Source organism: Balaenoptera physalus (assembly GCF_965194825.1).
Source record: "Balaenoptera physalus genome assembly, chromosome: 2".
Taxonomy (NCBI): Eukaryota; Metazoa; Chordata; class Mammalia; order Artiodactyla; family Balaenopteridae; genus Balaenoptera; species Balaenoptera physalus.
The window spans coordinates 23376574-23403431 of NC_138883.1; the positions used below are offsets into that span (position 1 = coordinate 23376574).

Sequence of the window (26858 nt, forward strand, 5' to 3'; positions counted from 1 at the left end):
CCCAGTTAGTCAGACAGTTGAGATGATAATACGATATTATGGTTGAAGTCTTCTTTCTGACCTGCTGCATCTAAACTGTCCAGGTTTCAGGTGTGCTAAGAAAAAGCCTCCTGAAAAGAAAGCTACTGCACACCTTCAGAGCGCCAGAGAAGAACTGCTTGCACCATATCAGAAGCTTTTATTCTCTGCAGAGAGAAACTGAGTTGGGGAGGATGGCAACGACGTACATAATGCGTATCTTACGGAAGGGAAGGGACAAGAGAGCACTGTACAGTCATCCCTGGTCTACCTGATGATGTTAGCACATGTGGGGAAATAAAACAAGAACCTTTCTGAGAATCTCAAGATGATATTTTAGTCTGTGCTTTAAACCCCAAGCTTCTCTTCTAGTGCTCAAGAGTTTGAAACTACTGAGCAAACCGATTTTTGCAGAGTTGACAAAGCTTCAGACTTGCTTTCCTGGACAAGCATGCCTATTTTTTTTAACATTGTGAAGATATGTAATTCATATATCTTGCAACTTATTTAACACATAATTTACATACTTTTGCTAATTTTTATAAATGGGATTTGGAACACAGGTCCCTAAAGGTAAGCCAGTCCTAAAACTAACCCTGAGTTACCTTTTCTTCTCATTCTTCCGGTAGGGAGGCCCTGAGTGTTGTATTTAAGATGATACGTGGAAGAAGGCGGTGTCTGAGTAAGAAAAGAGCAGTGAGGAGAGAGGCGTGAAGGCTCATGCAGTCTGCTAAAGGTTCCCTAGGGATCGCTCAGGGATGATTTCACTTTCCTTTGGAGAACAAGACAGGGTTTTTGTACCCATCTCACCTAGAATGGGTGTTCTTTTCTGGCACAAATACCGAGAGTCATTTGCTTTTTAGGGCAAGGATAAAAATCAACCCATTGTTTATTAAGTGGAGAGGAAACTGGGATAAAGGACAAGGAATGACTGATTTGTTGGGAGGCAAAGTCCTGGAACAAGTAATTAAATATAAAGGCAAATTGTTAAGTAGGATGCTAGTGTCCCTTTAAGTGAGATTAAGATCACTGTCTTCATGATTACAGAGTGGCATTCATTTGCAATTTTAGTGTACCATCTGTGACACCCAACTGGAGTCCTACATTTGCCTTTTTTTTCCCCCCTGTCTTTTCAATCCCAGCTAAAGCTTCCACTGTGTCTTTGTTGTTAAAAATCTACAAAATCTACGAACTGCTCATTCTGCAGTTGAATCACTTCCACTTTCCTTTGCTATTCGCTTCTCATTCAACACCGTAATGTGAGTATCTCTCTTGGAGCGGGGAAAAAAAAAAAAAAAAGTGAAAATCATCCTTTTGATAAGGGGATGAAAAGAGTGTCCTGAAGCTCACTAATTTACAGAGAGCTTCTAAAAGGTTGGTGAGCCTTTAAGTGAAATGGTAAGAGCTTATTTCCAAACTAAAATGATGGGTATGCTGTTGCAGAGTTTAAATAACAGAATCTGTTAAAACTGCTAATCTTCAATTTCTTTGTCATTTTGTTATTCATCCTAGTAGCAGTGATAAAAATGATAAATGATGCCCCTGTCAGGGACATTTGAGCCCAAATCCTGGTAGTGTTTAATCAATGAAATCATAGGAACTTTCATAGCTCCCCTCTCCTGGCATCTCAAGGAATTGGAAGAATGTCTTTAGTTTAAAAGGGAGTCCACTGGGATGTAGGAGTTGGTATTACAAAGGGGAATTATAGTGAAAGTAGGTGGAAATTTTTGGATAACTATAAACGTGGAAGGTTTATAACCTTCCATGTATAAACTTGCCTGAGACAAGTATGTGAGTTGGGGTGTATAGTCCATTTTAATATCAAATTCCATATTTAAGATTTAAGATGATTCTAGTGTCCTGGGAGGTCCAAGGGCACACATCATTTGAGATAATAAGGAGGTGAAGGATGTGTTTCTCCCATCATTAGATCCTTACTAGAAATGACTTAGATTGCCGAAGGCTATTTAAGATTTCATGTTTATTTGTATTAATCTAAAGTGAGTTTCCTCAGAAATGTTGGAGCAGCTGATAATTTTTTTTTTCACTGCCCAAAGACCGTGAAATCAGTGATATCCCGGATGTCTATGCTATGAAAGTATTCATAGAAGCAACAAGCTTAAAGTCATAAGGGGTTGCAGGCAGAGTAATACAAAACCTGTAATCCATCACAACTCTAATTTCCTACTCCATCCCCAGAATTTTTCTTTGGTTTGGAATAAGAACTATCTATATTCCTTAAAGTTAGCATTTTAAATCAGGAATATATACCCTTTTTTGACAGGGTTGTGCTTTTCTTTAAACCAGAAAGATCACTAGGGATATAAAAGGTCTATTTTAGCCCTGAAGGCTGCCCTGCTTTTTTGTTTTATGAGTGTATTTATAGATATATAATTCATGTGTCTAGGGCTGATATTCAGCAAAAGGGGCTCTCTGCCATCGAAAAAGACAGTATATTAAAAATTTAATAGAACTCTTCTGAACTGTGAGAATGTTGTAGGTGATGGTGGTGCAGTGGGTCATCTGAAAAAACAAGAAAAGCAGCACAAAGTTTCCATATGGCTCCAACCTTTGCGTCTCTGGAGATATCTGAGTGGAAGAAGTCACAAAAATACGAAAAACAATGACACTGAAGAGTGAGACGCTGGGAGAGGATACTGTGCTCCAATTCCTTGAATTTCTTTTATCTATATTTAGGTTCTTTACTTCATCTCTTATTTGCATTTTTCTCATTCTCTGCTGGAAAACTAACATACAATGGGGAGAAATCATCTTTTTCCCCACAAAGTTAGTTATTGAATGATATTCACTTAGTTATTTGGTGCCACAGAAGTGTGTACTTGCAACACATCAATATCTGGAAGCTTGGAACCATGAAATTGTTCTGCATCCAGCCTCAGAAAAAATAGTCATGGACAGGCATGGCAAGTCCCTGGGGAGAAGACACCAGAAAAACTCAAGTATCTCAAAGGGGCTTAACTTTTTAATGAGCATTTTAATGAGATGAGAATCTCCAGGTAGGACATTTTCCCCTAGTTTATCTGAAATGGGTTTGATTCTGAAAGGCTACAGATTCTACTTTTTCAATATACACCCAGGTAAGATGAGCTATAGCCCCTTGATGTCATTATACATTGTAAAAGAAGGAATGTCTAGTGGAGTTTTTCATCTACCTATTGGTTAAAAGCTTTGCCTCTGAAGTCACTCAGATGCAGGTTGGCAACACAGTTCTGTGGCTTACTAGCCATGAGTTGGTCAAATTTATTAAAATCTCTGTACAATGGGAATAATAACACAGCCTATCTCAAGCCACCAATGTGAATAATAATAATGCATGTTAATGTTAATTATAATGCATGTTAAGTATTTAGCACAGAAACTGCTACTCCAAAATTCTAGTTACTAGTATCATTTCTACTAATATTTTGGGCCTATAAACACTGAAATCATTGATGACTTTTTTTCTGACCTTTTTTTATGTAGTAGTCGTATGCTGAGGTATAAGTATAATAATATAGGATCTAGATTATTAAGGCTATTTTAAATGCAGAGTTTGAAGAATGATTTATAATAATCCCAAGAGCTTGCATTTAAAATAAATGATAAGCCTTATATCAAATGGACTTATGGATAGCATCCTCAACAAAAATAAAAGCTTTCAATTCAATTAGATAAAATAGTCCATTTAGGAGATTCTTAGTTTTAAACCTAAAATATCATCCAACATGTCAAACAATATAAAATCATATAAACTGAGGCAGATAAAGTGCATTCATTGAAGCTGCTGGGCTGGAAACATATCCCTTATCCACTCTTCAGTTTGATATTTCTTTAACAGTAATACTAATACCTAAAACTAAAGTGAAGCAAGTAATCTCTTTATTTAAAAATTATATAGCACTTCTTGCTGATCTTTTGTTTCCTGAAGTGATAAGGCAACATTGACCAAATACCTTTAAGGTCAAGGAGTATTCTCACCGTAGAGTCATACAAAATGGCAATACCTACCTGAGACGTTTCCTAAATAAAACTATAGATGTGAAAATCATCATGTTTCTTGTGGGTAGAATCTTAGGATCCTTTTAAAGCTTACCTGTTTAAATCCTTGAGAGAAATGGCAAATATTAATAGAAATGGAAAAGGAAAAAGAGAAAGAGAGAGAGAGATTCGGGTGCTTACTGTGTGCAGGTGTGCTTTCACCAGTAGTTAGCTTTATACTTTGGAAGGCATCATTAGCATAGGACAATACTCTGAACTTTGGGGTTCTTTCTCTATTCTCAGTAAAAGTGATTTTGTAGCTTGCAGTGATGGTGATAGTTTAATCCTGGATAGCCAAACTCTACCATAGTCACTTGAGAGTACCTTATTTCCCCTCTGCTGAAGGAAAATAAAATAAAGGACTGATTTCCACAAATGCTTTCTAAGGAGTTAAATTAGGATGTATTACCACTGATAACATTTGCAGTTAACTCAACTAACTTTCTTCTGGAGTACAGGCCTCCTGTAGGTTGTATCCAATTTCATATCCCACTGTAGAGCCTACCATTGCTTTCAAGGCTTTCAAAGTTGGTTCAGGCAAAGAGGCCAGGCTTCCTTTGGATGGTAAGAACAATTTACCCACACCCTCCTACCAAGAGTAGAATTCACATTGATCATTAGAAGCAATTCAGCACAAAATATAACAGTGAAAATTAAGCAAATAGACACAAAGGAAATAAAATACTTAATATCGTCTTCAAAATCACACAGTAGAAAATAAAATCAACTTCAGGTTCAAAGTAAACTAGAGGGAAAGAGAGCAAACAGCATCAACAAGGCATTCACAACGTAAGGACAGAAAAGAAAAGTAAAAGCAAATAAAAAATAGAGGCTGTTTTAGGAAAAATAAAGAAATCATTTCCAGATAGACAAAACCATTTAACTTAAAAAAAGCATACTGTATTAATTTATAGTCAACTTACATCAACAAATTGCCCGCATGTTTTTTGGCATGAAAGAAAAATTTACAAAAGAAAGTTGTGTAAGAATGCTCTTGGACAACTAGAAGTGCCACATTCTTGTAACTTGCTTTTTTGTTGTCATTTCTTTAAAAACTTTTGAGCAAAATGTCTAATTTTTCAAATATAATAATTTACAACAGAGGGTGATACAGGGAGGCAACAGCACGTACATCCACACGACATAACGTGAACAGAAAACACATCTGCACTGTAACAAATTTTTTACTTTGAGGGGCTTGGGAGGGCATCAGTTTTGAATCTGAAATTATTCTGATTGCAATGATTTAAAAAAAATGTTAAAAACCTGTTTAATTTTATAATTCACCTTTAAAAAAAATCTATGAATCTCGAGGGTTTTGAATGAACTTCTGCATTATTATAGGTTCTCAGATATATATTTAATTGTAATTTTTTTTTGTCTTTTTGACAAGGTGTAGACTTCCTTTAATTGAAGGGGATGGATGACAGCATATCAGTTTGAACAATGCTAAAGGAAGGAGGGGTATGGGAAGGAAAGATGCAGAAAGGGTAGGGTCATATCTATGAGTGTACTACACAAGAGATGAAGATGATGGGAGTAAATGTGTAAGTGAGTCGCCATGTCCATGTAAGGGCGGCACGGAGTGATCTAGCTGCATTAGAGCTTCTGGCTGTAAGGAAGGGATGGGCAATATACAAAAACAAATGAGCCTACACATGCCCATCTACAGAAATAAAGAACAGAACTCTAACACTGACAATCTCACACACCCTATGCTGCAACTTCTTCAACATGCAATTACTCCAAAAATCATTACAGTCTCATTAAAGATTTTTAAATAATAAAAACAGTTAAACTTTTGTCCCTACTAAAAGTAGCCAAGATACATAAAATAATAATAGTAATACTTATAATAATGATCAAAAGGTTAAAAGCAAAAACAAGGAGACTAGATTTATGCATTCAAGTTGAACAACTTCATCGGCAGGCACACAGCCCCATCTAGAGTTAGGGGAGGGGGTGGAGATCTTCAAATCGAAAGACAAAGCTGTATAGGGAGCCCACTGGCCGGGTCATTCATGACTTCCCTATATAGAAAGGCTACTGTCTGAATGACAGCACCTGTCTTCCCCATGCCACCCATGGTGCATGTGATTCTAGTGAGACTGGGCTTATTTGAAAGATGTGGATGTGGGGATTCTGCAGCTGAAGTTGTTCCACATTTAAAGAGGGAGTGGGGAAAAGTTGCAGAAAACAATTCATAACTTTTTTTGTCATAGTTTTGGATAAAACCAAATCTAAAGATAAAGATCTAGCAATTAAAAAGAAACACACTGATATATATACAGATAGATATATATAATACAAAAAGCACTTAATTCCCAAACAAGAAGGGAGCAAAGAACGAAAAATAATTTAAAGAAAAGAGTATTTCACACACTTTCAGAGATGAACAACCAGATGCACACGCTGAGGAGGCACAGACAGAGCAGTCAGGGGACACTTTTTTTGTTGTTTTGTATTTTCTGGCTTATTGATTCCCCTTTTGGTGACAGCCAACATTAAAAACAAATTTTGCATTTTCTTTAAAAAGAAATTTTGCATTTTCTTTAGAAATGTTTTTTTTTTTTGGTTTTGCTTCTCAAAAAAAAAATAAAAAGGGCGTGCAGTCTGGATGTACGTCATAAGTAGACATTTGAGAGAGAAGAAAGAGGCTAAGACTGACAAATGGGTAATTGTCTATTATCCTTTAACTGCAGGAATGTTAACCAAGTTAATACATGCTTAAAGTAAGTTGCATTTAGGGAAAATAGAAAAACAGACCAGCAAGTTAGGGTTGGGAAGAGGTCAGCAAGACAAAACCGATTTGAGAGTAGGAGAAAGGTACTGGGTTTAGTATCATGCCTTTCCAGTAGGGGCAAAGGTCATCCCAAGGCCTTTGTCAATTACATTCTTGTAAGCATGTGCATGTAAATGTGTACGTGTGTTGGGGCTTGAAGTAGAGCCTGTAGTGGCAGGAATTGAGGTAAAAATACACATGAGTTCATGGGTTCTGCTCTAGGAAACTTAGCCCACATTCATTCATAGCCTCAGAAGGTAAATTTTCTAAGACATAGAGGGGTTATAATTAATACTGTTCCATATACATGTTCTTGGGCTTGGCCAAATTGACAGGGCACATGGGTGACAACTGTGGTAATTAAATGTACCTGATAAATGCACAGATTTTTTTAGCTAATAGAGGCAAAACCCCCTCCACTCCTCCACTCTAAAGAGCATAGTGGCATAGCATCAGTAAACTAACTACAGGATAGTCAGGAAATGAGTGCGGCTTATTTGAAGGACATTGGGGGAAACTGCCAGTCTTCTAGAGACCATGTGGGAAACAAAATGCTCGATTAAACCTTGAGAAAAGGAAAAAAGAGACAAAGTGTGTGTGTGTGTGTGAAGATACTGTGAAAGGGACATGGGGAAAGAGGTTTTAGAAATGGCCTCAGCCTCTACTGGAAGAGATCACAAGAATTACATTAAATATTTTATCCCCGTGAGAACATTAATGTTCAACCAAGGATTGGAAAACCCAGGTAGGCGAACCACGAAGGTAAGACACTTGAGAGCCCCTGGTTCTGAGTCAATTCCAACCACTCCTAAGAAATTTTTTGGGTGACTTTGACAAACAGAATAAATTGTGAGGATGAGTCAGACTTTTGTCCCTTATAGGATGCCCCTTTTATTATTTTACTTTAAAATAATTATAGTAATGTGTCCCCATGGGTCAGTCCATACCAAGATTTTTAGTCTCTGGTTTTATAATGTTAATCATTATTCTAGGAACTTCACAAAGGGCAGCTGGGAGGTTTTAGGAGGAGGATAAAAATCCCAACAGTATAGGAAAAGAAAAACCCTTGTTGCCATTTAGTTAATTTTTCTGAATAATTATACTTTTAACATTGAATTTTATTGTATGAGAAGACCCTATAAACGTACAGATTGCCTCACAAGGCATCAAATTACTTCTGTAGGACAAAGTTAGTTTTAATAACATTCACATGGGCTATTTTTTGTTTCATAAGCATTTTTTTAAAGTAGGAAACATAAGTGGTCTAAGTGTGAGACTTATAAAGAATAAGATATGTCTAGTGTATACATACTCCTGGAAAATAAGAGGTGTTTTGAGGAAGATACACCAACAATTTGAGATCTCCTAAGGTTTCTACTGAGTAATTTACCTATTTCAAAATTGCCTGTTTTAAACTCATACAAGTAGGACACCACTTAACTTTCTGGAAATCACTGGCTAAACAATCGAACATACCAAAATTTATGGTTGTCACTTTGCAAATAAAATATGTATTTTTTAAATCCATGGAAGCCACAGTTTCAAATGAAGCAAACACAGCACTATATCAGTGCCTACACATTTTTATAAGTCAACCATCAGTTAATATACACAAAGCTCATTTGATTTCTAATATAAGATAGAAAATAATATTGCCAGTAGCTCATAATCAGGTCACAACTTCATTTTCATCTTTCATTGCATATCTACACTAGGTTTTTATTACCAATAACTTCATGGTTCTGTATCTATGCCTCTACTGAGTGTTAAGAATGCTTTAGGGTTATATTTGCCATTGAGAACAAATAATACAATAATTTGACTTGAAACAGCATATTTTGATGGGACCATTTTTATCCCAGCATGTCCAAATAACCCTGTCTAAATGCAAAATCAGACTTTTAAGAACATCAAATGCAATAAGATGGAATTACTCAGAATGCATCTTGGAAAGTGCACTTGTTTCAAAGAAATATGTTGTGCCTGAGAAGCTGGAAGAATACTCAAGGAACTCAAGGAGCAAACCCGCCTCTCTGGGAGAGTGAGTCCTGCTTGATAAGGACATTGTCTTCAGTGTGCACAGGTGAGGTTCAAGAGGAAGGTCCAAATGAATTATTTTGCATAACATTAAATATTTTAAATTTGTCACTGAAAGTACTGGAAAGAGGAAGGAAGAGGCAACCTTCTTGGGAATCAGAGTACAACACCAGGGAAAGACTTAAAAAATTGTAATCAGGGAAGGCTAAAAAGGAGTCTGGAGAGCAAATACTTAATGAGAATTTTCAAGATTTTTGCATCAGGTATATGAGATAAATCTCTTCATCATCTGTCCCTCCTATGAAATACACAAAATCCTTTTCATTGATTGATATGTTATGTGTCTGTGGGATGAACGGAGGGATTTTTCTGAGAGAATCAATGGCTCAGTTCTGAATCATGGTTTGGCTTAGAATAAAAACAGAGACACTATGCCTGGATGTCAAATCCTAGTAATGTGAGGATGGCTGTCACTTGTGTTACAAAATGAGCCCTGCGTTTACCCCGACTTCTCACAACCTCTTCTGCAGATATGGGTGATGCTCAGGGAAAGAGTGAAGACTGCTTCAAACATGGTATTTTCTCTAAATAAAAAACTTAACATTTTCTTTTTAATGCTGAACAAAAATGTTCCAAGTAAGAAGTTCTTGTACTATCTGTTCCCAAACATTTTACACACCTAATTACAGTAAAGAGGGAGAAAGAGAAAAACTAAACCTCCAAGATGGAAAAGAGCACAGAACACCATCAAGCCCAATACTTAGAACTGTATTTCTGTATCAGTGATCTGCTTGCCCAATTGAGAGTAATTTTTCATACTTAAGAAGATTCATAAGAATGGATAAAACATTACAAAAGGTAGTATTGCATTTTCAAACCTGGTAGAATAGAATGTTTACACATGGAAGGACCTTACATTAATGACTTCTTTCCCTATGTATTTACAAAACCCTTAACTTGTATCTGTAATTCTGTCCCCAAATCTCCATTCCTTTTTGTGAACCTACTGCGTCCTGTACAGATTGTTACTGGCTCCAACACTCCACTGCACTTAATTTGTTTTCTTCTCAGTTTCAGCTACACTCAGAATTTTAGGACAAGAATAGCATCTTTTTATCTTTATTTTTCCTACCAACCAGAATACTAATAATCACTCAAACGTTTATTGAATGAACTAATGAATGAATTAATTAATATCATTAATTGCTTTTTTTTTTTTTAACCCCACACTAGCTTAGAGCTTCCATAAAAGCATTAAAATCTTACATCACCAAAGTGGCTCACCTTGTACCTGAAATCTAGTATATGGGATAGAAACTTTAGAGTCTGGAGACCTAAGTTCCAGTCTTGGTTGTATCACCTACTATGCTAGCTTGTTAGGACATTGAAAAAGTCAGTTAATCTCCCTGAGCTTGTCTTTTCCTGTGTAATACGGCAATTATAATGGCTGGTCAATTAACCTACCTCAAAGGGTAAGTTTATACAACTGAAATTTTGAATCTGAAAGTGTTTATAAAGAGCTCTTCAAATGTTTGTTACTATTTTCTTCAAAGCTGACCATAGCATCAGCTATGAGGGTTTCATATTCAGAGAAGGCTGAGTCTCAGACAACTGAGATCAGTGCTACTCTGAGTGGGATGCTTGGAGCATCTGCGTCAGCATCAAACGAATAATGACCTCAGTCAAAAACCCTAACCCAAGTAGCCACTATTACTACCTCTCTTGAACCTCTGTTCCTACCCCTCCAATAGTGCTAAGTTCTTAAACCTTGATTAGTTCACCTTTTAGTGGTGAATTTTTGTTATATATGTATGTAATTTTACAGTTACTTTGTTTCACTCTTCTGTGGGTTAGAGTTAAGCTCTGAAGAGGTCATATTGAGGTATGTTTTCATAGGAGCCCTTCCTCTCAAACCACATGACTTGAGACAAGTCACTCACTCCTCAGCCCAACCCCTGGAGTCTCAGTTTGCTCATTTATAAAATCAGGAAGACTCATCCTTCCAGCTCACATATGTATGTAAATTTAAGTAAAATTACTTTGGAAACTATGAAATATTCAATTCAAATGCAAGAAGATGTTATTCGCTATATTCTGTGAGTTCAGCATTACTTGGTGCTACTGAAGAGACCAAAGAGGATGGTGACAAGGGTGGAACTCTCATCAAATTCCCTTGGAAAACATATCCCAACAGGCATTAGAACTGTGGGGTAAGATGAGGATATGAGGGAATGGAAGGTCGAGGTAGTATTTTAGCTCTTTTCTGCCAAAAGAGTTAATACTGGTTAAGATGCACAAAAGGGAAAATTCAATTAAAAAATTTCCAGGAATTAATATTCTTATTTTCATTTGTTTTAATGGTAATCAGGTAGTAGTATAAGTAAGTCTTTCTTCACTCAGGATATTATAAACTCCTTGATGCACGAGCTGAATCTTTATAATTATTCTGTGTTTTTTAATCCATCTAACATAGAGCAGGGACACCACAGGTCTTCAGTACATATTTGTTGAATTGAACTACAAAAATAGAGCAGCTTGCAGCACTTGGATCTCTGCTTTGTGAAGTGGGTGGGATTCAAAAAAGTTATCCTTGTTGGCACTAATTTATTTAATCAAGAGTTATCGTCATCGAATATCTTCATGAAGTAAAACAAAGAGCAGTGTAAATAGAGCTTAAAGCCATGAATTTAGCAACTGCTCTCCTTTTCTTAACCTTGCTTCTCTGTGGATTTTTAGGGCCAATATATGCATATGGCTCATTATTTGCAAACTGTTAGGTTCTTACAATACTATTAAAATCCAAGACAGTAGGTAATATAAAAGATTTATTTTATCCACATAAAAATGACCTGTGTGCCAGTCAGAAGTGAAAGCTCTGCCTGAAATTCTTTCTTCCTTTAGCTTGAATAGCCCAAGATTTTTCCAACTTTCCTCCTCCTGTTCTGACCCTTTATCTCTCCATTTCATGGCTGGTCCCAGGTGTGGCCCTAGGCTGGGTGATCCTATCCTGCCCCTTGGCTGTAAAGACCTGCCATCTATATGACTATGATTTGCAGTTCAAACCTCCTCTCAGATTCCAATTTCCCATATCCAACTGTCTACTCAACATTTCTACTTCAGTCTCTAAGGGGCACCTTAAATTCAAAATGGCTAAAAGAGAACTTTGGACTTCACTCTCCTCCTAAACTTGCACCTCTCCTAGGTTTCCCATCTTTTGGGTTTGACCCAGGTGTACAAGCCCCTAATTAGTCATGATATTTGAGCCCCTACCCCAACTCACCTCCACATATCCAGTGTACCAGGAAGTTCTGTGTACTCTACTTTGGCAACAAATTCCTCACGTTGCCTTTCTCCCACTGCTGTCACCCATGTCCTAGAGTAAGCCACCACGATTCCTTGCCTGGGCTCTGCAATAGCCTCCCAATTGATCTCCCCACCTCCACTTCCGGCTCCCTAAAATCCATTCTCCGTAACGAAGTCAAAGTGATCTTTAAAAAGTATACTATGTAAAACAGATCAAGTCACTGTCTTGCTTCAAATCCTCAAAGGTAGAATTCTCCAAACCCAAATTCTGTACCGTGACCCACTGTGAAAGTCCCCTGTGATCTGCTAGCTGCCTACCACTCCCATCTCACCTCCTACAGCTGCCCCTGACCCACGATGTCTCAGACTCTGGCCATGCTCTCTAGCTTCCCTTCCAAGAACACTCCTTTCCTTATTCTTTGCCTGGCTTGTTCCTTCTGGTGGTTCAGGTCTCTCCTCCAAGTTTGCTCCTCAGAGAGGCCCTCCATGGCTTCCGTAGTAAGCAACCTGCTCTCTAACTGACCGTCCCCTCGTGATTCTCTGTGTAGTATTTACTAGCTGTTTCATGCCCATTTATTTATGGAATATAAGCTCCATGAGAACAGAGACTTTGTCTAATTCTCCACTGTACTTGCAGCAGTACTGGACACTTGGTAAGAGCTCAGGAAATCACTGCTTAGTGAAGGAACAATGCCTCTAATAGCCTGAAAACACCTCGCAAAGGGAGGCCAGTCTATTTTTCTCTCTTGCAGACCTCCGTAGCTCCAAGCACGGTGCTACTCCCACATGAGGCGTTGAGTAAATGGTTTGTAAACTAACTATTGAAGCATTGCATCCTCTATTCTGTTCTATTTTCTTTTACTCTTCTCTAAACCAGATGGGATTTCCCTGAATTCTAGCTAGCAGTTCCAATGCAAATTGGACCTTCTCACCCACAGCTGGCTTAAAAAACCATCCGAAAAAACCACATCACTATCTAACTCATTCTCCCTCTCATAAACTGGTGCTGGGATGTTTATTAAAAACTCAGGCTTTCCTTTGCAGTTGTGAAAGCTAAAGATAAAATAAACAGAAGAGTCAGGACTACAGCTGCCAGACTTTGATGCATGTCTTCAGGCAATAGGAAGGAATGGACCAAACAAATTATCAGTGGGAGGACTGGTGATCAGGGTAGTGAAAATGTACTTTGTTTGTTTGCCTGTTGTGGCCCTACAGCCACTGACAGCAGAACCCAGCAGTAGTGGGATCTTTTTCCTGAACTCATACCATGACATGTTATGAATGTATTTTTAGAGTAATAAATTATTCAAGAAGGTTTATTTTGCTTCTGTTTTCCACAAAAGCTCATCTAGTCTGTCATTATGACCAGAATTCTGATCATTTTCTTTGTGCTGGTGTTTTTTTGGTGGTAGCAGCTGGGCATTCTACCTGTTGCCTCCTCTCTGCAGGGCCCTTAAGTTCTCTACGTTGCCCACAAGAAATAGCTGAACTTGACGACATGATACAATAAAATTCACCATATCTTGAAAACACCCTCTTTTCCCCTAAAATCCATCTTCATTGTAAGGAGTGTACAGTGTTCATAAATCAATAACACCAAGGCGTTTTTATACTCAGTGGAAATTAGTACTATGCAAACAACATGAAAAGCTTGCTCAAGACTCATGCATTTGACATCAAGATGATGTACCATGATTGCATGGCTTTGACTGTGTCTGACCTGAGCCTCAAGCAGCTGATTTACCAGAGAGGAGAAGACTACAGAGATGCCTGCATGTGCAAGACACATATCATGAGATTTATTTTTAATTTTTGTAAACGGAACTACTGTAGATTAGAGAGAAGCTATGATAAATTCCCTAGTCATTCCAAAAACTCAATGCACATGAGCCTCTAGATTAGTAAAGATACATGCTCAGAGACAAATGCGTATGATCAAATGGTTGACATAGTGATCCTCCCAAATATGAGAAAAGAGAAAGAAAATATAAATTATAATTTTATAGTTAAAACACTAAATTAACCAGAAGCCTACTTCTAGAGGGACATGTTCTTAAGAGTTATTGAGAACATATTCTCTGCCAGACGTTGTATTAAGCACCTTAAATATTTAATTTCACTTAATCATTTCAATTACATCTTACATTATCAGCAAACTTGGGCTGAAGGAAGTTAGTTTGCTCAAAGTATACAACTAGAAAGTTGAATAGCCATGACTAAACTCAATCCTATATATTTTACATTAAACCACAATGCCACTGCAAACCAGGATGTTTTAAAATATTCAGTTCTCAGTGAGTATGGGAAATTATAAACAAGCTAATCTTTAGGCACAACAACAATTTCCACAGGAGATCCCAGGATCTCTACAGATTTATTTCAAACTCTTATGCCCTTGAAATCATTATTGTACAATGAGATATTCAGAGGGGCTCTGAGGGCCAGACCTACTAAATCAGTCTCTGCTGGGGGTAGTGGGGATGGGATGACAGGCAGTGTCTGAATATTTGCTTTTTTTAAAGTTCCCCAAAGGGCTCCTATGCAAAATCACGTTGAGCTCAGAATCAAAAGACCTGGACTAAATCCAGGCTGTGATCCACTCTCTATGACCTTGAATTAAGCCATAACTTCTCTTGTTTGTAAGATGGAGATAAACTTCACTGGATGTTGAGTTAATAGAAGGAGATGCTAGCTATATCAGCACTTTATAAAATGCACATATATACATACACACACACATACATACTTTCAGAAATGTTATAAGAATAATAATTCTCTTACTGGCACATTGAAAGCTACTTAATAATTACTAATACATTGATTTTAGGACCACACAATAAATGTTTTTGGATATTCCACCTAGTCTAAATGTAATGTGGTGGATGCTTCAGTTATCTATGAAGTACCTATCAATATAGTCTAAATGATTTGATTCCTTTGCTATTTTCCTGAGTTATCAAATTACAAATGCTCTCTTAATATCTCTGTCCCATACTGTTTTCTTTCATACTATATCCTAATCCATCATTGACTCTATGCAAAAATTTTTTAAAAGCGCTATAAACCAACTGTTGGAGAATCTCATCACATTGTTCTTTTTTCATACCTTATTATTTTTATTCTGCATTTTAACCCCAGACTGGTAGGCTCCACTAATTATTCTAAAGTGTTAAGAAAAATGGCTTTCTCTGTACTCATCAAACAGGCACAGATGCTACTCTCAGTCTCAGGTAGGACAGAAGACACAAGAATTAGCTTCCAACTGTGTCCTTTCAGAACCATGGAGTCTACCATGTCTGCTAGAGTGACATGGTGTTAGGATGAGGACAAGACACAAGCCTGGCTTCGGATTAGGGTCACAAAGTGAGGAAGAGTTATAGCCAGCTTTGAAAACAGAAGTGCCAACAGTCATCTGGTCACTTTTAATATCTCCTTGGCCAGACCACATCATCTTTTTTCAGCGTGGTCTCCAACATTATTTCTCCACGGTGATAATAAACAGATCCTGATATATTTTCCCTATGCTGTTTTAGATGAATATGTTACTTGATCTTTAAGTTTTCACACTACATATGATGACCGTATGAGATATCTATTAAAAAAGAAAAGATTTGAGAAACATTAAAGGTTTTATCTTTAGCAATGGTGCCATGTTTAATTAAGAACGTCAGAATGGTGAAACCCAGAAACCCACTTACAATCTCTATCTTTATGCAGAAGTTTAATGTGCTCACATGCAGTGACTCCGTTAGAATGTTTGCTCATTAATTTTATTTCTGTTTCATAGTACTAATCTATAGTAATGTTTCCCCCAATGCTATTAGCCAAAAGGTCATATTTGTTTCTTCAAATGGATGGATACTACTGAAAGCTGAAACTTAAAATTCATAAAGTGCTAAGTATTATCTCTGCAAAATCATGTAACCTAGGGCTAGGCTTTTGGGGTCTCTCTTACTTGAAAAATGTTACATTTTTTATTACATATTATTTAGGTATTCAGTACAAAATATATTAGTCCTCCTGTAAACAACTCACTAGGAAAATCCTTATTATCTTGGACACCAGGTAGAATTTTTTGATAGTGACAGGTCATCCCTACTCTCTCTTTTTTTAAGGAACAGATAGGCGAAGCCACTAAGCAAATCCAGGGCTGGAGCAGTATCACGAAAACTGAGACAAATCATTTTGTTTTTACCATATCCATTTCATCTTTGGTTTTGTTTTGGCTCAACACAAATTCTCCTTGCAGATGAGGGTATCTTATTTCCTTGAAAATATTATTCAGCCAGAAACAAGAGAACATACTGTTACGGTACCTGCATCTATCTGTCTGCTTGAATGTCAGGGCTCCTTCACTGTATAGCTCCAGGGGATGCAGTGCCTATTGTAGTTCACGTAAAGAGTATCCCCTCGAGTTGAGCGATGCAAGGCCTGCCCAGCCTATGCAATAACCCCATGCAAGTTACCCCTGTGCTTATGAACAGCATTTGTAACTACTCTGAATAAGCCCTATTTTCCCTTTCAGTTCTGTTGAAGCCAGCATTTGGACAGGACAGTAGCACACAGTGGACAATTGTCCTTGGTCACTGCTACTTAAAGTTGTGAGCAGTGTTGACCAGATAGGTAAAGACAGTGAGAGAAGAGGTACAGGAATGTGGCCATAGCACATAATAAGGACCCAATAAATAATTATTGAAAAATAAAAAGTGATTTCCCTGTGGACCTGGCTAATGGGCACAAATCAAGACAGAAAGATACCGCATTTTGAGTGTCTGTGCATTTTAGCTTCTAAAGAGCCTTCATATTTGAAGAGATTTGTTTAACCTACAGTCCTTAAGACATTTCTTTGGTTTAGATAGAAAGAATCTAAAAGCAAGGACTCAACTACCTAGAAGTCTCTGGAGAATAACTCTCTCTGATACTTTTACAGAAAGTAACACAAAAGAACAATTAATGGTAAAAAGAATAACTTTGTGAAGTAGTGGCATTCACCATTTGTGGTCCAAAGAAAGCCTTGAAGGAGAAAAGGATAGTAGTGTCTATTCAATATGTTTCCAGAGAAACCAGAGAGATAAATAAAATCGAATGCTGTTGTGTCTTTTCCCCACAGGTTATACATCCTGCTAATAAGAAAAACTTCCAGAAAGTAAGCTCTCCTGACTTTCCTAGAAAAGATATGACATTAGGAAGCAGAGCGTGGAGGCAACCTTACTTAGTGGTTATGGAACCTCAAGTAAGTGACTTTAATTTTCTGAGCCCCCTTTTATTGCCTGTAAATGTAAGGGTTAGATAGGGTGATCTTTTGAAAGAACCAATGACTTAAGGAAGGTAAGTGCTATTGCTAATGAAGCTCAAAAATTTTCCAAAGCCAACAATATCATTTCTAAAATATTTTAAACTGACTATATTTAGTTTACCTAACTCTATGCCATTACATAATGGAAGCATATGTTTTATGTTGCCTTTTCCCTTAAGAATCAAAAGTCAATTACCTAGCCACTTCACACACTCCTTCCTTAGTGGGTCCTAGAAAGGCGTAATAATTTCTGTGTTTCTTGCAGTGAGATGACAAAATCCTAGGATAGGGTGCTAAGAGTATTATTTTGGATACATGGGATGTTGAGCAGAGAAAGAAGGGAATCTAATAATCCAAGGATGAAGGTTTGAAAGTTGATTTCCCACTGTGGAGACTAGCCATTGGCAGAGTCCTATATGGAAATCAGGCATCAACAGATCAATAGACAAAAGAGGCAGCATAGGAGTTAGTGGGTCAGGGTTTTTTTTTTTTTTAGGTGATACATAAACAGTGATAAATGTTCAATCTAACAACTCCAGCTTTTAGAAGAAAGTGTTGGGTACGGCTGACTTTTATTGCTTCAGAAAGCTCTACGCCTCTATCTTTTGTACTGTGCTGGTGTTCAGATGTATGATGTTCTCTGGAGCTCTCAATCCAAGGTCTTCTGAGACTGCATCACAATAATTACCCATCTGTATTCTAAAGCTACAAGCAGCTCTTTCTCTGTTGGATAGCTTGTATTATAATGGTGGCCAAATAAAAGAAAGCTACATAGATTTTGAAAAGCATAGTTAGAAAGCATCACAGGTAGCTTTGTGTCATGTGGGCTAGTTTTATTTGTTGTCTGGAATAGTGGATGGAACTTACAAACCAGGATGACACTAAAAGTGTAACATTTCCTAGCGGAAGAAGGGCTCTTGGTTTTAACAACCTTTAAGTGTATCAGAAGTCAGTTGGCAAGAGTTTCGATGAGAGCCACTCAAGTATGACCCTGTGGTCTTAAACTTGGAACTGGATGCTGCAGGAAAGCCAACTGGGAAGGCAGAGTGGGAGTGCATGAGCTTGGAAAACAATAGCTACACATCGCACTTAGCATCTTTGTCATTTGCCAGTGGGTTCCTTCCAGTGCACAGAACCACTTTAGTCCAAATTCTTTGAACTGTTAGTAGCATCCAACTGAACTTTACTGAGAAGAGTAACTTTTTTCTCTATATAACAGTAGAAGGAAATCTCACTGGAAAGGACTCTAGCTTAATGATGCAGAGTTGTGGCAACTTGAAAATCAATTGCAAAGGACTGAGTTCTGATTGAAATTTACTATGTTGTTTTTAAAAACCATTCACAGATAGGCTATTCCATGCATGCCAGGATTTAAACTGCATCCTCCTAACAGTGGCTAAGTCTGATAGGGTGATGTTCCCCTGCTGTCACTGTCAAATTTCGTATGTAACTATCATGATCATCAACCAGAAAACCCATGGGCTCTGTGCAGGGATGTGGTTTAGTGTCGAAATCCTAACTGCCTATGCTTACACTGAATCCCAAACCACTTTGTTTATGAAGAAAAATATGAACCCCGGGGCCATGGCCACATTCCAATTTGAATAATTACGTTGGTTGCCACAAATTTCTTCCATTCAATCCCTCAACTGTGTCATCTGGGATGTAGCTATTCAATTCACCCTACACACCACATTTCCAGCCCCTTGAAGAAAAGCTCTGCCAAAAAGGAGCTTCCCATGAGCAAAAGTGGCTACAAATCCTAGAACAGAAGCTTAAAGAATGTGCGAGGAGATATCAAAACTGAAATCTTCAGATGCTGAATTTTTTTCAAAGTTTAAAAAAACTATTCTGAGAGTAATATTAACATTTATTCTTACATGTCATTAAAAGGTATTATGGTGCCGAAGAAGATATTTTAAAATGGCCCAGTTCCGCAGTTTCATAAAGCCCAATGAATGGCAACTGCATAGGACAGCTTCGGAGGAGGGACCTGGTTACCTATTTTGTTATGGCCATGGAACCCAAAAGAATATTCTTGCTTTTGAAAGGGACCCTACAAGGTAGTCTCAGTGTTTTGGGGAAGTTACCATGATTCTGTTTGTTCTCTGAAGAAATTAGGGTGTGAAAAGAGAAATGTGCCCAAGGATGATAAGGGCTATTGGAATCTGCAAGTCCCGGTCAAGTACGGTTGGGAATGAATGCAAACTTTTCTGTGTTTGATTTTAATTTTGTCGTTTTCAATTGTTTAGTTTTAACTTAGAATACCACCTTTGGTAAAATAGTTAACTGGCCCCTTTTGTGTCACACTGAGTGTCCTAGTCTTTACCGGAACATAAAGGAGTATGGACACATGGCTATGTTTTGAGCACTGCATAATGTTTTCAGCAGTGACATTTTCATGTAGAATGTTGTGTCTTTAGCTGTGAAGCTGAGCAGCAAATAATATACAGTTAAATGGTTGGTTCAAGAAAGGGAAAGGTTAAAAGGGCTGCGCCCTCCCGAGAGTCAGAGGAGGTGTCTTGCTGTACATACTCTGTGCTCATTTTACGGTTATAAGAGCGGTACTTGGGAATCCCTTATCAGATGAGAAAGGTGGCAGAGATAGAAATAAGAAAATAAAGAGAATGGGCTCTGGGGAAAAATGTCAGCATTTGTAATGGGGTTTGCTTTTCCAGTGGTACTTAAAATCTCAGCAGCAGTAAGAAATGTTGGATTTCTGTGTTTTCTTTGTTATGTTTCTTAAGGGCTAAGAGCATTTGTTATTATTATTGGTGGGTGTGGGACAAGTCTGTTTATTTAGCTACCAATTCTCTGGATTTCTAGTCTGTCTATATAGTTGTTCTTACACAGTGGTACTTCTATAACAGAACACCTGAGAATCTGTACATACCACAATGCATACAACATTCTTTCATGTAGATTTTCTTGGGAGGGTAGCCAAAGCTGTTTTCCTCTTCCTGTTTACATACAAGATGTTGTTCCTTGGCAGATATATGTTAGAATAGTTGTCCCAGATTGCAAAGAGCTTTGCACACCTGGATTGTTTTCATTCCAAAAGGTCCAATTAAATAATATTGTACTGCATTTGCATAATTATTCAATTTAGCTATATGGCAGAGCTTCCAATTGGAATCTTTAAATTAAAAAAAAATCTGCGTGTATGTCAATTAGGAAATTTACAATTATTGATCAGTTGGTACTCTAGAGATGATTTGCTAATATACTGATAGAACAAATACAGTGTCATTTAAGGAGAACTTGGTAAAAATGAGCATTTAGGAGGAGATGAGCCTTTGTTTTAAGGGTGATGGCTCAACATTTCTGGATAACAAAGCAATGAAAATCTGATGGAGACTGTGTGCTTTTTCCCAGTAAAAATGTCTATGTAAATAAAATGTTGTGAAGACATTCAGATCTCATCCATGGATCCCAAGCTACATCTTTAAGAGGACTGCATTACAAAAATAAGGCAAGAAGTAATATCTGTAAAAATGCCTCATAAACTCTAGCGTTATATATAAACTTATGAGGCAACTGCACAATAAAAGCAACAAAAAGGATTAATTCTCATTACTGCTATAACATATATTGTAGTCTGAGTCACTGGAATTAAATTCATTTTTTTACTATCTCTAGTTATCTGAGTTAATATAAGAGGCCATTATTAAGAGTTGAGTCTAAAATTTGCCTTCAATGTAAAACATATTTTATTCTAATATAATGCGGCTAGATATTGTTAAGTTTGATATTCATCAGCACTGGTAAAATGAACCCAACCTCAGGTGCAAATCTAATAGAGCTGAATGTTAATTAATGTGATCCAAACAACTTATCATTTCGGGCTTGCTTCTATTAGGAAAGATGTGTTATGGCTGTACACTAATAGAAAAGTCTATTAGCTGCATGGATTCCAATTTCCTTTATCTATGTTAGTCACTGCATGCTAGTCACTGCATGCTAGGTTTCTTCTAAGATTAATATTTTTTCATTGTTTCTCTTTATGTTTAGAGAATTGGTTTAAAACCATAAAATTGTGGAGCAAGATGCAATGGATGTATTTCATATATTTTAATCTGATAGTTTCATATATAACTTTTAGCCTAGGAGAATACATCCATTTTCCTTTCAAGATTCAATTTTGGCATCCATCTGTGCGATACCAGAGAGAATTAATATCAGAAATGGAAGGCCACTTCCATTTATATTTGAGCCCCACAATAATCCTGTAATGAGTGCGGTAGATGTTATTTACATCTTAAGGCAAGGTCTCTCCACCTTGTCACTCCTGCCATTTTGGATTGGACAATTCTCTGTTGCGGAGACTGTCCTGTGCACCGAGGATGTTTAGCAGCATACCTGGCCTCTACCCACCAGATGCCAACAGCACCTCTCTAGTTGTGACGATCCAAAATGTCTTCAGAATTGCCAAGTGTCTCCTAGGGGCAAAAATCACCCTCAGTTTAGAACCACTGGTTTAAAGGTAAAGAAACTACATTGCAGAGAATGTAAGGCATTGGCTCAAGGTCATGAAGACACTGAGTACTAGAGCCAGGGCCACAGCCCACGTCTCCGATATCTAGCTCTCCCCTCTTGCCATGGTCTGCAACGCAACTTACGAGATACTACATACTGTGATTCCTTTAGTGTTTCTGTTGAACCATGAATATCATTAACATAAATAATCTCGTAATACCATTAATATATCTAGAAGGCAAAAAGTAACATATATGAAAGTGAGTGTTAAATTCTGAAGTATTATGAAATTTTCACGTTAGCGTGAATGTATTCGAGAGAAAAGACAGAGAGAGAGAATCCACTTTGACATAAAAATGCGGGGGAAATCAGAGAAGACATGAAAAACCCAAAGTAAGCTGGAAACTAGAAGGTGAGTCTGCCACTGATTTCAAGTCCCCAACTGCAGAACTGATCTTAAACAGTAGTTTAAGTACTTAATTCAATCTGGCTGCCATTGGCATCCTTCCAAAACACTCTATTAGCTGTTACAGTGGAATTTTGCCGGTAGCCAAATTCTCAGTTTCTAGTCTCTAGTGGATAGCAGGTACAAACAAGGAAAATTCATCCTTAATGTTTTTAAGAGTGGCAGAGCTATGCCTGATGGAAATAGCTTCATCCTTCAGACATATTAAGTGAAGTTCGAAAACTCACGCTTGGCAAGATAAAAAAAATAAAACCAGACACAATGTCTAGGCCCTCAGAAACCTGATATCTAAGGAATCTGTGGCTATATCCTCACTTTTTATGATTCCCAGAAGCCTGGACAATACACACACCTTAATCTAACCAAAGGAAGAGTTTTCCCATCTTGCATGCATGAAACCCCAGAGCCTGACCCAGTCCTGCATTAACATCTTGTGCATGACCAGTTCTCATGGGAAAACCCTCACTCACTAGCTCTTGGGTAAATGCAAGATTATGTAAAAGAGTAAAAGTTGTAGAGATAGGTCTGCAGTTCTATTACACTTCAGAGAAAGTACTAAATTTCTTGTCCCTTTGAACAAAATGACACCGCTGGTGAAAAAGCAAGCATTTTTCTTAAAATGCTCTCAACACCCCCAATTTCCTATTGAATCTAGACATTTCCCTCATTTTTCTTTTTTTCACAATTCCCTGGTGGTCTCTCTCTCTCTCTCTCTCTCTAATAGGACTGTCGACGCTTAAAGACCTCATATCATCAGTTTCCTGAAACGGACTGAAACCTCCTAGGAGTTTATCTGTCAATTTAATATTTGTGTCATCTTAAAAGAAAGTAAGCTATTCAACCTCCTTCCCATTTCATCAATCGGTGTGAAGGAAAGGAGAGAGAGGACTAAAAATAGGTGGCTTACGGCTATTAACAATGCCTTGCACCAGCTAACACGCAAAGTTCACAAAGTTGCCCAAACAGTTAACTGAGCAAGTTAGATTAAATGGCTTAGGAGGCGGGCAATGAAACAAGGTGGTTTAGACCATTAAGACCAGAAGGAGAGGCTACTTTGCTTGTGTCTTTATTAATCTAAACTCTGGTAAATACAGAGTTTTTATAGAGACTGGACAAGCAGACTTTTCTCCTCCATTGCATTATGGGTGGATCTCTGCCACTGAATAGTAAACCAAGACTTTCTTTCCCTGGTTCTGGCCAGTGGCATCAGGCAAGGGTCTGGGAGGACTCTCAGGCCTATGGGCTCTAATTCCCAGGCTTTGTAAAAGGCAACACCCTCCTTTTGAGTATCACCAGCCTCCTTTTCTAACTGAGTACTCGCAGAAGGAAAACAATCATATATCAAGCTATTCTCTCTTACTCTCTTCTTCTGTCATACAAGAGCCAAACGTTTTGGGGTTTGCTGAGTATAATTTCAGAAATAAAGGTGCCTCTATTCTAAAATTAAAAGAGAAAAGCATTTGTTCATTTTGTTCATTATTCAGAGCCAAGGGAACATGACTCCAAGCCCACTTCTTGAGTCTGAATCCAAACTCTGTGGCCAGATGAAGGATCTTATGTAAAAGTACAAAGCATCCTTTGTTTTTTCACCCAGAAATAGAACAAACTATTTCTGGATTCCAAACTTATTCTCTGCAAACTTATTAAACAGTCTCGCAAAGTTACAACTAAAGTACCATAGTCATAAATGTTCCCTATAACTTCATTGACTTTAAAATGATGTAACTTCCCTGGATAAGTCATACCAGAGGCAAATCGACAAGTCATTTGTGTGGTAACAATGGACTTCTCCATCCTTCCATGCCAGGCCATTGCGAAAGAAGCGGCCATGATGCTCAGCCCATTTTTACAGCCTGAACGAACCTTATCACTAGTCTTTCAAATGCTCCAAGTGTGTTGCAGACAGATAAACAAGCCCTGCTTGGAGGAAGGGCCTGAATTTGAAGCCATGGAGCATATCTCCTTCATTCAGAGTGTGTTGAGTGAAGCAGTGCATTGTAAATGAAATACAGTAAGCGGTCCTGTGGATATGCAGACGCCTTCATTTAAGAGAAAAGTTATTGGATTCTGTGGCCACGGTAGGCTGGGTGTGTGGAAGATAACACAATTTGGCTCTATTCCACTGAAAAAGATGCTTACAAGCAACCTCTCTCAAGGAAGAAAATTTCAGAAAAATCTGTTATCCCATAGAACTAAATATCTATATCTATCTATATCGATCTATCTATCATCTATCTATCTATCTATCATCTATCTATCTATCTATCTATCTATCTATCTATCTATCTATCTATCTATCATCTATCTATTTTCATTCAGGGGCTAGAACTAAGCTTTTGCAGCAGCACATGCTTTGATCATTGTATGGGCAATAAAAATAACTCATTTATAATTGATTCAGGCTACTTCTATTGACCTTGATGGCTACTGGCTCCTGACTCCATAAAATGTGCTATGCCATTTAACAAATCTAAATGGTAATCAGTAGTAATCTTATAAAGTGCAATGGGCAGCAGGAATGATAGATTTTTTATAAGCAGAAGGGAAATCATACACGAACAATGACAGACAGAAAGAAAACCTGCTGTTTCCCAATTGATAGAAGGAATATTTAAATTCCAACCCGGTGGTGGGATGCCATTAGCAATCCAAAATGTGACTTAGAGAACTCTTGTGGTGGGGATAGTCATCCTGGAATATATTTCTAATTACTTCCTTTTAGGAAAAAGAGTATTTCTTTATTACTATAATAATAATTATTAATTATAATAAATATAGAATATCTATAATAAACACAAAATTATTATTATTATTATAAAACAGTCCTAGTACAAAGCATTTTTCTTTTATTCCAATTGTAGGAGCACAAATTTTTACTGTGGGGCAAGTATTAAAAAATCAGAGAGTGTACAAACCATTCCCTTCAAAATCATTAATCTCACTGGGAAATTATCCTCAACTTTAAAGTCAAATATCCAATGACTTAACTGATAATGACTGTAACGGTGAGGTGGTGGTGGGGAAGAAGGAATGTGTTTTCTCTAAAGTGTGCGATGGTGTAAATTATAAGTAGATCGATATTTGATATCTGCTTACTCACTACCATCACCAAAATGCAATTCTCTTCTCCAGCACCATCTTTTGAGGGAACATCTGTTTCTTTAAAAAACTGCTGAGTGACTCATTCACTAATAGGCTCTGCAAGATGTAAGAATACCTAGAATTTGGATGCTGTCTTCAGCCTCTCATGACCAAGTTGTAAGTGCTTGAAGAAATGATGCACAGTCACATACCAAACTGTAAAGTATCATCTAAGACTCTGAGAACCTGGAAATGGCTTTGGTGACTCTTCAGCCTAAGACATATAATCCTGTCACCTTCTCCTTTATTGGTAGGAATCGGTGTACCAAAAAATACAGCCTCACGTTTTTTTTTTTAATTCAACTTTCCTCCAGCGAATGCATCATTTTACTCATTGTGTCTCCATTCTTCACAAAGCCCACTCACTGCCCACCAAGGGGTGATGCAGAGTTGATAAAGTCACTCTCGTCTCCATTCACCCAAAGATGAAAAAGGACACCAAAGCCTATTTCTGTGAAAGGTCTTCCTTTTATAACTTGGACAGCTGTTCCCAAATGACTCCTTCTTAGAGATGGGTGATTTTTCCTCACGCCTAAAATTTCTTGCATGCTCAAATGAATGTTCCTTCTTCTTTGTCCATTACACTTCCACTTATCCCACATAATTCAGCTGAAATATTTCCTCAAGGAAGGTTTCCCTGCCCCCCCCTTGCATCCGCATCCCTCATTCCTACCTTGTCACATGCCCTGCCATGACATGTGGCATACGCCTTTGCTTCAGAGAACTCATCAAAGTATTTATTTGGACATCACTTGATTAATCAATGACAGTCCCCCCCCACTAGACTCACCAGGGGCCATCTCTATTTTTGCTCACTCTTGTACCCTAGTGCCTCTCCCAGGACTTAGTACATCATAAGTGCTCAATAGGCAGTCGTTAACAGAAAGCATTAATGAACAGTTGGTCAGAAATATGAAATTTGTTTATCAGTGCTCTCTGAGGAATGAAAACGAGAGAAACCTCAAGTTCTTCTTGCTATAATTTTAATTAGTTAATTCTAAGAAAGGAAATCTTACTCATATGCTAAAGCACAGGCTATATCCTCTTGCTTCCTCAGCAATTCATCCTGGAGGACTTGAAGACATTTACTCACTCTTCCTGATCTGTGACCAGCACAAGTAAAACAAAATAATATGTCAAGAAAATGCTTCAAAAATTCCTGAGCATGACAACTAAATGCAGTATGTGATCCTGGATTGGATCTTGGACTGGAAAAAAATAATTTTAAAGCCCATTATGCACACTGGTAAAATCTGAATATGTACTCTTGGTGAGATTTTGTATCAGGGTTACATTTCTTG

General features: G+C 37.7%; 1 protein-coding gene across 20 annotated transcripts in view; it reads right to left on the reverse strand.

The window, feature by feature from the left end:
• NRXN3 (neurexin 3) overlaps nucleotides 1-26858 on the reverse strand; it is a 1702647-nt gene that overhangs the window by 3955 nt on the left and 1671834 nt on the right. For 2 of the 20 annotated variants that reach the window (XR_014260952.1, XR_014260953.1), the window contains exon 21: nucleotides 4980-5668. The exons of the other annotated variants lie outside the window; for them this stretch is intronic. The gene's annotated coding sequence lies outside the window, so the exon portion shown is untranslated. The remainder of the gene's footprint in view (nucleotides 1-4979; nucleotides 5669-26858) is intronic. 20 annotated transcript variants of the gene reach the window in all.